At 38.6% G+C, this 15,313-nt stretch overlaps 1 long non-coding RNA gene across 4 annotated transcripts in view; it reads right to left on the reverse strand.

Annotated features, from left to right (window-relative positions):
• Positions 1-550: 550 nt before the first annotated feature.
• LOC117803106 overlaps positions 551-15,313 on the reverse strand; it is a 364,896-nt gene continuing 350,133 nt past the window's right edge. For 2 of the 4 annotated variants that reach the window (XR_004626763.1, XR_004626766.1), the window contains 3 exons: positions 1,879-2,122; positions 1,577-1,614; positions 551-1,222 (listed from right to left, as the gene is read on the reverse strand). This is a non-coding gene — a long non-coding RNA (uncharacterized LOC117803106). Of the gene's footprint in view, positions 1,223-1,553; positions 1,615-1,878; positions 2,123-15,313 lie in introns of all 4 variants that reach the window. The other 2 variants (XR_004626764.1, XR_004626765.1) reach the window with 2 other exon arrangements.

Consider the following 15,313-nt stretch of genomic DNA (forward strand, 5'->3'; position numbering starts at 1 on the left):
ATGCACAGAAGAGTTTTCTGAATAGTGCTGGTTCCAGGAATGTAAGGATAGCTTATATCGGGAAATCTCTGACACTGCAAGTTCTGACAGGTGCTGGCTTACCAAAGGGTGCACAGTTATAGAAAATTTCAAAACAATAATAAAATTGAATAAAAGTTCTTCTTTTCATTGTAACCAAGCCCTGGCAATTGAGGGTTAATGTCCTAATAGATAAGAAGGTCCTAAAAATAGTGACTGGAAATACAAGCATGTCAAAAAACAAAAAAACAAGAACAACGGCAAAGAATACGAGCTTATAGTTCTTACAATTCAGGAAAACTAAACTACAGCCAGCCACCTTCCAGAGCCATCAGCATCTGAACCAGGGATAAGAAAGTGAGCTCCTGTTCAATTAGCAATCATAAAAGATGGCCTAAAGTGACTCTAGAGTACAAATAAGCACTCTGGAACATGTGACATACTGTAGTGTATGAATATACACCTACTTATGAGAGGTGTGAAAATAAATAATTTTAGATTCTAGCTGTTATGTATTTTTCAGTATTTCCAACTCTCTTCAGCAGGCACTTACAATTTAAAAAAATATAAAGATCACAAAAATGATTTTATATATGTGGATATGTGTGTGTGTGTGTGTGTGTGTGTGTATGACCTATTTGGATGAGGCAAAAGGAATACTGTTAGATATTCTAGTTGCAAACCACAGGATTGCTAAAGATAGCAATGAACATCCCGGACAACCTCCCATTTAGGAAGCTGGTTGAATGGCATGATCTGAAAAGGGCTCTGACCTCCTGGTAGAGTTACTTGTAAATGATTATTACTTTTATGATACAACTGTTTTTGAAGGACTGCTAAAGTCTTTATTAAAAATGTCTTATGCCCCTATGAGATTTCTCCATCCCTAAGATTAATATATTTGAGGAAGATTGAGTATTTTTCTACCTTGTAATCGTACGTGAAGAATTATTTTGTGCAGTGCCACAGGTTAAATGCATATCATGAAATTCACTTTCCTCCCCACTGCCATTTCTACCCCTTAATTCAATGGAAGTCCACAAAAATACAGTATGACTCAGAATATTGAAGCTGTGGCTAAGCAAGAAAAGTTCATTCAAAATTGATTTTCTTTCAGGAATCCTTGATATTCTTCATTCCAATTGTTCACCTCCACTGTAGGGCTCAGTAAACACTTAAGGAAGTTGCCATGCACTGCAGCCTGCTGGAGACATGAAGGAATGTAGAGCAGGATAATCACAACATCATCAACCCAATTCTCCAAGGTAGCTGGCCAATAATGCTGTTCTAATTGAATAACTTATCCACAGCTATTTCCCCTGGGAGAGCCGAAGGCTCAGGCTCGGCAAAGAGGCAGATGGTGCCGCATATACAATGAAACCTGTAATTTTCTCTTGCCATTGGACACGTTAACAGTGGGCTGTTTCTGCTTATTCTTTAATATTTTATTTTAATAGTCCCTTCCCAAATTACAATGTATCATGAAGAAGCCAAAGATGGATTGAGTGATACATAGCATGTTTAATTTATCATACCTCTAGCTCACCGAACAACTCACTTGGTAATCAGCAGCAGTCTATGTCAGTCAGGTGCAAGCTGATATAAAAGCAACAGAAAAGAACCCAATTAAAACCAAAAGGAGAGATGAGTCTTCAAGGTGGCATGGCATTAACTAGCAGCAAAGTATGGAACATCAAATGCATTTTAATTCTGATTTTTTTCAGTGTAATTTGCGGTGGAATACGCATACCCTATGTATTTGGTTAAGACAATGGAAAGATTGCGTTTTTCACTTCTAGGCCGATTCAACCACTGGGCTCTAAAGGAGGGTGAAGGGCTGTGTGGCTGCTTGATTTTTACCTTCTAGTGGCAGCCAAAATCAGAAGAGGAAAGTGCAGGCTTAAGGGGTAAGCAGTGACAGCCCATCAGCAGTCCAACAACACGACAAATGACAGGCCCAGAGGCAAACCCAGGACGGCCAGCCCATCGGGTTGAAGGCTGCCAAATGGCAGCTACAGAGAAGGAAGGTCATTCAGACTTGAATGTCTGGGCCTTGCTGGGGTCTTTTCACCCTGGAAACATTCCTCCACACAGAGAGCTCCTCCTGGAAGAGAGTGAGAAGGAACCAAAATGAAACAGGCACAAAGAAAGGAGACCTGTCACTCTTGTATGATACTTCCTAGGCAAAAGCTACGTCAGGAAGAAGTCCCCACTTAGCAAAGCTCTGTCTTTGCAGTTTGCCTAAGAGGAGGAATGCTTTCATAGCTGTAGTGAGCAAGTAGACCATTGCTGATGTTTGTCAGAAATGCCAAGACACAGGAAGAAAGCTCTTGGGGTCACAGGGCAGCACAGATCTGCCTGTGGTAATTGAAAACAGTGATGAGACTGGGTTGATTTTATTTTGGAAAAGGTAAAGCAGTGATGCAGCACCATGACATGGATAATTCATGAAGTTTCTGTTTGGACTGGACACCCAACATGCCTCTCAGAAAGAAATGACACAACAATGAATGTGTCAGATAGTAATGTGCCACTTGGAGAAAGATCATTTAGCCAGTGTTAGATCGTTATTAGGTCAGAATGCATGCTCATCCTTTCAAAGGCAGCAGTCTATTTGTGCTGCTTCCTACCCTAAGTAAAGTATTGTGTTTATAAGCACACAGGCCAGAGCCAAGGACACTGGATTTTATCTGATTTTTCTCACTTGCAGTAATACTCATGATTCCTTAAACAGCACACTTGGTCATGTGAAACAGGTGAGGATGATGAAAGAGATGGAAAGACGAAGGAGGGGCTTTGCTTCTTATATGAAATAAAGTATGAGCCATGTGCCCAAGAAGGTTTGAGCTTACGTAAAACAAAAACTATCAGATCTGAGTTTACTCACATGTAAAAGTAGTCTATCCTTCTGAAGATTTAATGTATAAGGATATCAATCAGTCATAACATGGCCTCTGAAGTCATTTCACCTCACTGACATTCCATTTCTTTATTTGAAAAATGCAAATAGGAAAATATGCTATATATTTAAGTCCAAGATCTACTGAGGAGCTCAAAATGAAAGGATATGAGAAAATACTTATAAAGGACATTGTCAATATAATGAATATAACTGATGTGCTTACTGGAGATCAAATGTACTACCTTTTCAACAGAGATAATTTTAATAAAAATTGGGCAAAGGCTTAGGTTCTTAAAAATAAAAGAACATATAATGGATAGGAGTTCTCTCAAGACCATCTGCCCTACACTGAACTAAATACTTCATTCAACCAAGAAGAAGAAACTTAAATACATGATTATTATATATGAACATACTTCTGCCTTATTTGCTCAAGCATGGTTGTGGTAAGATATGAAAAATAATATTCAGCCGTTGTTGGAAGAAGAGACACACTGTTTGGGGGTATGTTATCTGCAGATTCTATTGAATTGGTTATTGTCACAAAGGTATTTAACATAAATGTGAATATGTGTATGTAAAATATTCAAGGTATTCAAGAGTACTTCATGGACAAGAATGGGACAACACCTTGTCCTTCATGAGGATGCACCCCCAAGTGACATCCTAACTACACAGACCACAAACTGTAACAGAAAAAATTCATAGTGTGGTCCTTGACCTTGAGTAGCTTACGACAGTCATCCTCATCTGAAAGAGATTTTGTTGGGGGGGAAATCAAGCTAATACCTAACAAACAAGTAATTAAAGCAGGCAGTGCTGAGAGAGAGGAGAGATGGTAAACGAACCCATTGAAGGCAAATATTTACTAATTCAGGTGAGAGACTGCAGGAATGTCTGTTCTAATACCATACAAGTGTTCCTAAAAAGCCTTTCTTTTCTGTAAAAATGTGCCTAAATAGTAATAGAGCTTATTGGCACAATAGGGCTGGGACCAATCACTCAAAGACTATAGACCATTGTAAGCAGAGCACCAAAGAAAAAACAAAAAACTGAAAGCAATCAGTTTACATGTTCATCATCATTTGCACGCAGCAACACTATCAGTCCATACTTTGCAGTCTTAAACCTGAGGCCATGTATTTCCTCCTACAAAACTTAGGACACTGAGGAATTTTGATCAAAATAAAAATCTAGATTCTTCCAGTTCCTCCAAGATACAGTAGCCCCATTCCTGCCAGCTCCCCCCATTACACTAAAACAATAGCAACATCAAAACTCTGGACAGAGTACAAGCACAGGAAATCTCTGAAACGTGAAAGAAGGTTAATTGCTGTGGATCTCAGGACTTGAAAAACAACATGGTGGTGAGCTCCCTGCATTTCCTTATTACTGCCCATATATTCCAGATAGCACACTTCAGAAGCCACCAACCCATAATCACCAACAGGCATAGACATAAAAAAGCTCCAAGAAACTCCTGCATCCTCTTGCCAAAGGCCTGGGGAAACAGTGGTCTAATAGTAGGAAAACGTTTTGGCAACACCCGTCCTATTCCAGCCAAAACTGAAGGGAAAAACTCCTGAACCTCCATATCCACCTGGAATGAATGAGGCTGAATGAGGTGTTGGGAGGTGGTGCTTAGGGTTCATTGGCACTCTGCCCCCCTTGTCCCCTCCCTGGTGGCAGTGGGGTCAAAGGGGAGCTGATTTTATACCCTTTGTGTAGGTTGGTGCTCTACTGTCACTGGGAAGTTATCAGCTGGACAAAGGGGGTGCTGAACTTCAACCTCACCCCATCGCCTATGAAGTATTGTGTGAGTCATTGCCCCACTTGAAGTCTTTTAAAAATAATCCTGTCTTGAAAGTGATATCACTCTGTCTTGATATTCAACAGAAGTCACTAAGTGCAGCCTATCTCAAGGGGAAGGGGATTAAGTTCTGCCTCTTGAGGAGAGGCATAGTGGAGAATTTGTGGATTATATTTTAAGTCACCAAACAGGCTCTTCTAGGGGTGAGGAGTGTTCCAGGAAGAGGGTGCAACATATGTGGAGCGATCCAAGATTTGGAGCTGGAAACCCATAAACCCATGGTCCTTCTGATCATCTGATATTGGTAGCCACTGAATGAGACAGTGGCAAGCAAAAATGAACAATCCCATATGGAATGGCAGCCCTAGGAAACTAATACAACTCTTGTCTCGAAACTCTTATCCCTCCCCATCCCCCTCCCCCACCTGTGGATGACCTCATCTTGTATTTTATTAATAAGATACATGCAATCACATGAAAACAATCTCATCTTTCCACCAAGCCCATGAATCCACTGGTATCTATACACATAGTCGGCCCTGTCTTAGGGTCCTTTTTCCTATCAGACCTTCTCTCTACTACTCTTTCTTACCCAATTTACTCACCCAACTATCCTCTTTTCTATTGTGTCATATCATCAGTCTTTACTGGATCATTTCCTTCTGCTTAAAAACATGCATTGATATAATGCTTTTTTTTCCCTTGACTTATACCCCTCCCCAAATACTGTTAATTTTTTCTGCTTCCCCAACAGTTAATCCCCTTAAAAGACCTGTCAATATATAGTTCCCACTTTCTTACTTCCCCTTTGCTACCTTATTTATTTTAATCAAGTTTTCCTTTCCACCATTCCACTGAAACACCTCCTTAAAGTCACTAATGTCTTGCATTTTGCCAAATCCAACAGCTAATTCTCTGTCTTCATTTTACCCATCTTTCAGCAGTTGACATGGCTCACCACTCCCTCCTATCTGCCACTTCCAGCTTTAGGCCTCTGTAGATCTTATCGCACTGGAATGACATTTGCAAGTAGATACTAATTCTCAGTCTTTGTGTGTGTGTGTATGTGTGTTGGGCTATGTCTTTTTAAAGTTTGTTGGAAGGTTTGGGATTATTATTATTTTTTTTATTATAGTCATATACATGGGCCAAATGTTTGGAGAACTGAAGGACATTTAGAGATGGCCTTAAAAGCCACAATCTATGGCCAAAATTTTTTTAAGTAAAAATGGAATCTGTGTTAGCAAGGGTTCACAGACAAAACATAAATACAAATTAAGATTGCCAAATACCGTAAGCAAGCAGATTCTAAATTTTTTACACATCTGTTATACTTGTTTTTCTGCCTTAGTGGCAGATAAAGAATGTAGATAGATGTGCATCATTTCCAGAATAAGATTCTAAGTTGGGAACATAGCTCAGTACCTACAGTTGGTCTGGGTTGCAGATATCTTATGATGCCAGATGTGAGACGTGAGAGAGAATCGTGTTTAACATGAATGTTTCTAAATATCATCCCAGATATGACAAACGAAGACTAGCAGAAATCCAGATTAGTACTCCAGGGAAGTAGGACTAGAAGTGGGGCATGAGGGTTTATGCATTTTCCCCAGGGATATGTGGTCTAAGCTGAAGCAAATAATGAGAGAGAAGGAAAGAATGAGAGAAATAGAGAGGGAGAGAAAGAGAGAAAAAGGGATTGGGGGCAATTGGAGATGGAGAGAGGGACACAGCTGCTACCAACCAATGGTAGATAGAGAAATTAGTGTTTAAATGCTCCTGCCCCCTTATCTCTCTGGAAGAATAACTCTGCTTCTTGTCTCTCTCTCATGGGATTAATAAGGTTTTCCCAGTCTCCACTGTGGCAACCGACTTAAGTATGCATCCTTCTCAATGTCACTTCCCCACTCTCTTGCTCATTTTCACATACTCCCCAAATACCTACTTGCATTCAAAGTCTTGCCTCAGGATTTGTTTGTGGAGGAATGAAAACCAAGATGCCACTTAAATTGTTGGAAGTCCTGGTCTAAGGAAAGGGTACACATGTGTTATGAGTTGAATGGCATCCCCTCCCATATTTAAACGATCAGGTTCCTAGTACCTCACAATGTGACATCACTTGGAAACAGACTTCTAACAGATGTGATTCATTAACATTAAAGTGAACCCCTACTCTAGTACAACTGGGGGGAAACTTGGGCACAGAGATAGATATGCATACAGAAAGAATATCATATGAATAAGAAGGCACAAATTGGGGTTGCCATGGACTGCATTTGTCCTTCCCCAAATCATGTTGAAGCTCTAACTCTCAATGTGACTATATTTGGAGATAGGGCCTATAAAGAAGTAATTAAGCTTAAATGAAGTTATAAGGATGGGGCTGTAATCTGACAGGATTAGCATTTTTATTTTTTTAATAGATTTATTTTAGAAACGGAGAGACAGAGTACAAGCAGGTGGGTGGGGAGGGGCAGAGGGAGAGGGAGAGAATCTCAAGCAGACTCCCCATTGACTGTGGAGTTGAATGCAGGGCTCATCTCAGGACCCTGAGATCATTACCTGAGCTGAAATCAGGAGTTGGATACTTAACCAAATGAGCCACCTGGGTGCTCCAGTATTAGTGTTTTTATAAGAAGAAATACCAGAGTGCCCTCTCTTTCCATCATGCAAGGGCATAACAAGAAGGAACTGTCTTAAGTCAGGAAGAGAGCTCTCACCAGAAACCAAATCAGCCAGCATTTTGATCTTGGACTTCCTATAGCCTTGAGAACTGCAAGAAATAAATCCAAATACAGGGGTGATTCATCTACAACCCTAAAACGCCAGACATTGTCAGAAAACCATCAGAAGCCTGGAGGCATAGTATAGAGGGAGCTCACAGCCCTCAGAAGGAACCAACCCTGCCAACACCTTGATCTCAGACTTCTAGTCTTCAGAACTGTGAGACAATAAATTTCTGTTGTTTGAGGCATCTAGTTTGTGGTGCTTTGTTACTGCAGCCCTAGCAAATTAATACGATGCATAACTGAAATATCAAGGCAGTGAATACAACCTTCACCACTCTCTGAGGCTCCATGGCTTGGATGAGCGGGACCACTATTTTTGTGCACACCCTCAGGAAAGCCAGAAACTAAGTCAGACTTTGGACTTATTCCCAAGGGTGGGACACGTGTCTGTCACAGACCAGTCTTCAGCAGTTGATTTTCTTATAACATCACACCTGTCTCTTTAATAGAGATGAGGCTTTTACCTTATTGCTCTTTTTTCCCTCAGTATTCCTTTAGAAATATGGTCTAGAGACCTAACAGTACTCAGTAAATTGTAACCAACTGCTATAAAGTGACTTTTACTTTTTTAAAAAAGCAAATAAATAAATTTAGTGCTCAAGAGTCTTTTTTCCTCAAGGAAAATCAAAGAATATCACAAACTAAGCTTTTAAGGAAAACTCTTAGGCACAGAAAAATGAAATAAATGGGTTTATTAAAACTTAATAAGAATAAAAGAATATATACACAAAAAATAACTTAGGTCCCGGGGAAGAGTCTTGGACTCAGGACCAGAATATCTGAATTCTAAGATGGGTTTTATTGCTACTAGTTAAGCAAATTTGGAAAAGTCCATCTCTCCTCTTGAGACTGCCATTTCCTCTTCAAGATGAGGAGATTGAACTGAGTTCCCTCTAAAGCACAAAGACCTTTACAATTCCCATATTCCTGTGATATCTGTGATTCATCCTCACCTGTGCCAGGCTATGCTCCTGGCAGGATTGGGGACCATGAGACTGATGGAGCCATGGAATAAAACCAGGTGGGTATGGAAGGTTCTGGCTCTCCAACACAATTCCAGTGCCAGCCCCAACCAACAAAAATGCATTTGCCAGCAATGACCTTGTGGAGAATTTTCAAATGCTGAACACTTATGCCCATAGATTTTTCCATTATTTTTAGCTTCACTGCATGTTTTGTTTCATTTTGTTTTGTAAAATGATTTTGGAACCATGTCTATTATAGAAACTTTGACAGTATTGGCAATCATGGTAACTTTCTCCCCCCACTGTGATTTAGTGTGGAGTCAGCCTTTTTCCAGAGAATTTACCTACTGCAGAGGCTGAGCTCTATGTTTCTCTTATTCCAAACCCATTTTCTTCCCCTTAGATAAAATAGCTCAAAGAACTGGCTGAAGATAGAATTTTCTTTCTTCAAAGGTGTTTTTTGTTGTTGTTGTTCTATTATCATTGAAACAATAAACTGTGAAATATAAATTCTATATTCAATATGATCGTAACAAAGAGCATACTTTTTCATTAGTATAAGATGTGTCAAAGCTTGAATTCAAATAGAGTATCAACCCAATTTATGGCACTGTTGAGACTTCATGAATAAAGTGGAATTTGCTTTGGACTTTAAATGAGTTTTATAATATAAAGGCAGTAATTGGGGAAGACATTATTAGAGAAGTACCAATATGAGTAAGGGTGGGAATAAGAAAGGCATTGGCCATATTTAGAGACATATCTAACTCTTCAGTTTGGGCCAGACTAAAAACAATCTTAAAGTAACCCCTTAATGGGTATGAGGTTTCCTAATGGGATGATGAAATGTTTTGGCACTAGATAGGTACTGTTGGAACAACACTGTGCATGTACGAAATGCCACTAAATTGTTCACTTTAAAATGGTTAATTTTATGTTATGTGAATTTTACTTCAATTAAAAAAAAAGTAAAAGAGCCTTAAATGGCAGGCCTAATGAGTTGCTGCTTAATCTGACAAACAATATTGGGCAATTGGAATCAATGGAAGANTGGAAGTGGAGATGTCACATGATTAAAAAAACGAGAACATGGAGGCAATTTTGGAAATGAATCAAATGGGAATGTATATGAAGTGGGGAGACCACTTACACAGTTATTGAAGTGGTCTACCTTATAATCTAAAACTGAGGAGGAATCTTTTCTTTGACCATCCTTTTGTGGAAATGTCCAAACACACATAATGTTAGAAAATAAATGTTAATGAGTTGCATACACGTATCACCTAACTTCAATATTTCAACATTTCGCTGAGCTATTTTCATCTGTTCCCCCTCCCACTGCACCAACTCAGCTCTACACATTCACTTTGTTTCCTTAGTATTTTAAGGGAAACCCTCGATACCGTATCTTTTCACCAGAAACAAACTTCAGAGTACATCTTCAACTTATAATGACATTTTTCTTTCTCCTTCTTCTTCCTACCAAACAGTACACCCAACAGAATTAAGAGAAAATTCTTAATACCATCCAATTTTCTGATTACATTGAAGGTAAGTTTGAACAGTTGAGTTAGTTGTTCTAATGAGATCTAAACTTACCATGCTTCTTAAATATCTTTTATCCTACAATGGCACCCTGATCCTTATTTAATGTGCCATTGACTTGTTGGAGAAAATGTGTTACTTGTCTTGAAGAATATTCTACCTCCTATATTTGGATGGTAGCTGCCAAATGGTCCCATTTTGGATGAGTAGAAACCACTTAAAGTTGATTATTTTTCCTATTGTTATAAAGATGGTATTGAGAGACAATAATCAAAGATCTTGAATGCACATTGCTATCACTTGTCTTTGCTTCCAGGAAATTTCAGAGGACAGAACTAAATGTGCATATATTTACCAAAAAAACAGGAGCTGATAGGNATATATTTACAAAAAAAACAGGAGCTGATAGGGATATTTATAATCATATGGTTTTATTTAATTCCCTTGGTTGAATTTTTCTATTGTTAACCTTAAAATTGTCCGTTATTTCACCAGCAAAAATGGGTTTATTTGGGAATAGCCAAGAGTTACAATTTGGGAAATGCAAGCTATGGCAAAACTACAAGCAAGTTCAAAGAACAAAGAGGAATGCTTTTTATTTTAAGGGGGGGAGGGGGAGATAGAGAGGGAGAGAGAGAATCTTAAGCAGGCTCCATGCCCAGTGCAGAGCCCAGTTCGGGGGTCAGTCTCACAACCCTGAGATCATGACTTGAGCCGAAATCAAGAGTCAGACATTTAACCAACTGAGTCACCTAGGGCTCCCAGGAATGCTGCTTTATACAGGAAAGGGGGAGGGAGTTTGGAGTCTATTGCAGTAAACTGGGAGTTGGAAGTGTAGTGGCATTTCATTGACTGAGTTGTGACAGTCTCTCATTGGCTAAGCTGTTGCCAGGGAAGGAGGAAATCTTTCATCTTCCTGTTCTGATAGCAAAGTACAGGCTTCTTCCTTCTGGGAACACAAGGTACCTCTCTTCCTGTTGGGGTCTACAACTGATGATGAGGGTTAGGCTCTGAGAGCCCCTCATTCTGGCCTCCCAAACCCATCTTAAATGAAGTTTCCTTTGTTCAGTTTCATAGTATTATTTCAAGNAAGTACAGGCTTCTTCCTTCTGGGAACACAAGGTACCTCTCTTCCTGTTGGGGTCTACAACTGATGATGAGGGGTAGGCTGTGAGAGCCCCTCATTCTGGCCTCCCAAACCCATCTTAAATGAAGTTTCCTTTGCTCAGTTTCATAGTATTATTTCAAACTGAAAACATTAGTTTTTAGTTTAATTAACAATATTATTTATTTGTAAAATAGTTTTGAAGTAATAGTATAATATTCCTACTGACAATTAGACTATTGAAAGCAGCTTGCATTTTCTTTGCCAGGGGCTCTTTGAGATCACTTTTTTCAACATTACTTAAATTGGTGGTGTGCCAATTCCTTTTGGCTTTATTTGCAAACACCTGTCAAAACTGTCTCTCTATTTCCATTCCTACTGCCATTGCCCTAATTCAGTTGATCAATCCTTCTAAACCAGATTATTTTATAGTCTCATAATCTGTTTCTCACCTTTTCAAACTCTACTTTTCCAAAATCTGTACGTTTCTATCAGAGGTGTATTTCTAAGACACAGATTTGATTTAAAAAATAAGCAAAAGAAGACAAACTTCAGTGGCTCCTCATTATCTGCTTAGTGAAATCCAGACTCCTTGCCCTGAAGGTGAAGGCCCACCTCCACGGGATAATGCAATATTGTCAAATAGCATCAGACTTCATGGTCTATAGCTTGCAGACATCCTATTAAGACTTCTGTCCCTGTGAGTATAGAACTCAGCATTCCTGTGCCTCTGCTTTAGAATGTACTATTTTTGGGAGAGATAGACAAAAGGACCAATATCCCAAGGACTTCAGAAAACAACTGAAAAATGTCTCATTAGGTATCTCTCTCTCTCTTTTTAATCTCTCTTTGGCTAATCTTTAACTTTTTTTTTTTTCTTCTCCTTTGACTCTTTTTCTGAACAGTATCTAATCTGACTCCTCTGAATCTTTTTCTCGGATTTTTTTCCCCTACAAACTTTTTTTATCCGCTCCTTCACATAGAATAATTAATTCTCCCCTAGCTCTCACTTTGAAACTTCTATCTGCAAAGGTAGCCATATATGTAGTAAAAGAATGGTATCTCCTAGTAATAGGACACATTTTCCTTACAGTTTGAAACCATATTTTATAACTTGAATACATCTTTTTGTTTCTCACCCATCCTTCAGTGTCTTATCTGTGTTTCATATAACCAGTTGCTCAGATATCCAAGTTTCTTTTTTTTTTACGTAAGGTTTATCCCAAACTGCCTTCCCCACATTATATTTCAAGAATGCTCTACATTCCAATGAGACAAAACTCATTTACCTCTTTCTTTTTACTTCTATGATATTAAAGTGTCTCTAACTCTTTTGCATTTCCCATTATTTCCACCAACTGAAGCCCAATCATCATTCAAAATTCTGTTTATATGCCATCTTCTTCATGAATTCTCTTTTTCCTGTTCCAATTCCAAGGTAGCCCTCACTCAGAATTCCAGGACCATTTACATATGTCCCACTTAGGTCATATATGTCTTTGTGCCTGGCATTATATTTGTCTGTGTCTACATACGTCTTCTTTATTAGGGTACATTTTGCCTGTGGGGAGACCTTTTTTATTCACGTCAAGTTTACCCAGTGACTTAATAAATTCTGTGTTGAAACAAATAATGCAATTTATTACTTAAATTTAAATAACCCCAATCATCTGTATTCTGAAGTTTGGTAATGACTTAGTTAAATAATATAAAAGGACAGTGGACTTTGCTGACAATCCAGTGAATTTTATAGATTATATCTAAAGGAAAACAGCACATCTCTCAAATTTTTCAGTCATCTGTATGGTTACACTTGTTTTCTTTTGCTGCCTCAGTGGAGTTGGAGAACTACTGTTTCCCTCGTTATTTCTATTTTCACATCTGGGCTGTTTNTTCAGTCATCTGTATGGTTACACTTGTTTTCTTTTGCTGCCTCAGTGGAGCTGGAGAACTACTGTTTCCCTCGTTATTTCTATTTTCACATCTGGGCTGTTTAACTCTTCCCCATGTTCTATTTAATTGTTTCTTAATTTGAAATTAGTGTGATTAGTGACAGTTCTTGAAAATAATTCTGTTACAAAAGAAGAGTTTATGTGTTGGAAAATGTGTTCCACCCAACAAACTACAGATACTCATTATGAAACTGAATCTTACTGAACACTCACTGAAGTGTGTGTGCGTGTTGGGGAAGGTGCATTGCTACATATTATCATTCATGTCAGGTACTCAGAGACAAATAAAGGAAAACAGAACCAGTTGGTACCTGAGAAAGTGTGGGCTGCTTACAGATGTGCAAAAAAATTCACGCATAAAATAAATTGTTAATAAATGTAATTATTCCACTGCTTTCCCTTGTAAGTCCTTTCCTTAGGGAACTATGAAAAAGCCAGATGCTGATCTGGGAAATGTCCCAGAATTATTCTTTTGAAAAATATTAACACTCCATTACAAAAGGCCTTGCCTAGAATTACACTGAAACTCAGCTCCCGATGACTATCAATGTTTAGAAGTAGCAACATATTGGAGCAAATTGATTTTAGGATGAGCATTTTACAATGGATTAGGGATAATGTGAGCTTTAGAGTTATCTTTTAATATTATCCCATTTTTAATGGCACAGATAGATCTCTTCTGGTGATTAGTGGTATAAATGCCTTCTGAGACCTCTTTCTCACTAAACATAACAGAGTGCTAATTGCATAGTTCTTGGCATTGAATGGCATTGAGTCACACTGCTGCTTCTGGGGCAGCTGGTGTGGTTGGTACTGAATGCCACCATTGCTGCACCCCTCAGATCCCCTGTGAATTGTCAACACCATCTTCTTGATCTGCTAGGGATTAGTGGAATTCGTGAATTTGATTTGAATTAAAGAGTGGAAAGAAGAGGATGTAATTTCTCCTCTCTTGCTAAATGTAGACGGATCCTTTTGTGAGCATAGTGATATGATGGTGAATGTGGGTATGTGGGTCAGAGGTAACTCTGAAACATGCCTGCCATTTTATGGTGCCTCAGAACTCTGTAGTTTTTTTGATGGCAATTATAGTATCAAGTTTAGTACCCTGACACAGTAAGAACTGGCATTAAATAGAACATGGGAAAGAGTTAAACAGCCCAGATGTGAAAATAGAAATGAGGGAAACAGTAGTTCTCCAGCTCCACTGAGGCAGCAAAAGAAAACAAGTGTAACCATACAGATGACTGAAAAATTTGAGAGATGTGCTGTTTTCCTTTAGATATAATCTTTGTGGTGTGTGTGTGTGTATTAGGCTATTTTGAATTTTGAAAATGACCATGAGCTTACAAAATGGAATAAAATGGTAACATCAAACATCAGTGCCAGTGGAGCTTTTGGAGTGGAACTTTTAAAATAACAGGACTTAAGACTTCTGGTGACAGTGGCTCTATGCACATTGAGACCAGATCTGTAGTGTTCAGTAAAGAAATTTATAGTGTGTTTTAACTTTACACTAAAGGATAAAAATATAAAGAGTAGGCATGATGATATGTCTAACTCTTTTTTCCATTATGCAAGAGAAACATTATGAATGGCAAGGACCTTATGAAAACACTGAGAAAATTAGGGTAATGTTCACAGAAAGTAAACCACCTGGTTCTTATTAAGAACCATCCACCTACTAAATTACCTTTGTTTCTCTGTATTATAGTTGGTTAATGGAACAAAAGAGTTAATTAAATACATTTATAAAATGTAGTGTTTGGATGCTGAAAAAAGTTAAATGTTCACAGTAATGAGTGATTCGAACCTGAAGAACACAGAGGCTGTTTTTACCATGTGGTGATTTAAACTATCTGAATCCAGAACCACCCTGAAATGTATGCAGTGAGTACTTTCAGTGATGGACGCCATTCCTGCTTAGTTAAGTAGTCTATAACAACAGAAAATAATTGCGTATACTCAAAAGAGGTTCGAGCTTAGAGGGAGAGATTTTTTAAACTACTGTACAACTATTCATACTTAGCAAGTTGGGAGGGGCTTAACATCAGGTGAAGAAGCACTAGATTAGCCTCAGTGACCATGTGCAATTTGCTTGGTGGATAAACTGGAGATAGGAGAGGGGATACAGAAATTATGCTTCTTTTGAATTATCGGCCCAAATTGCAAAATATTTGTATACTGCTAAGATGTTGGGCTAAGATTTCAGAGTTTGCCCTTTTTA

Source organism: Ailuropoda melanoleuca, chromosome 7, assembly GCF_002007445.2.
Source record: "Ailuropoda melanoleuca isolate Jingjing chromosome 7, ASM200744v2, whole genome shotgun sequence".
Classification (NCBI taxonomy): domain Eukaryota; kingdom Metazoa; phylum Chordata; class Mammalia; order Carnivora; family Ursidae; genus Ailuropoda; species Ailuropoda melanoleuca.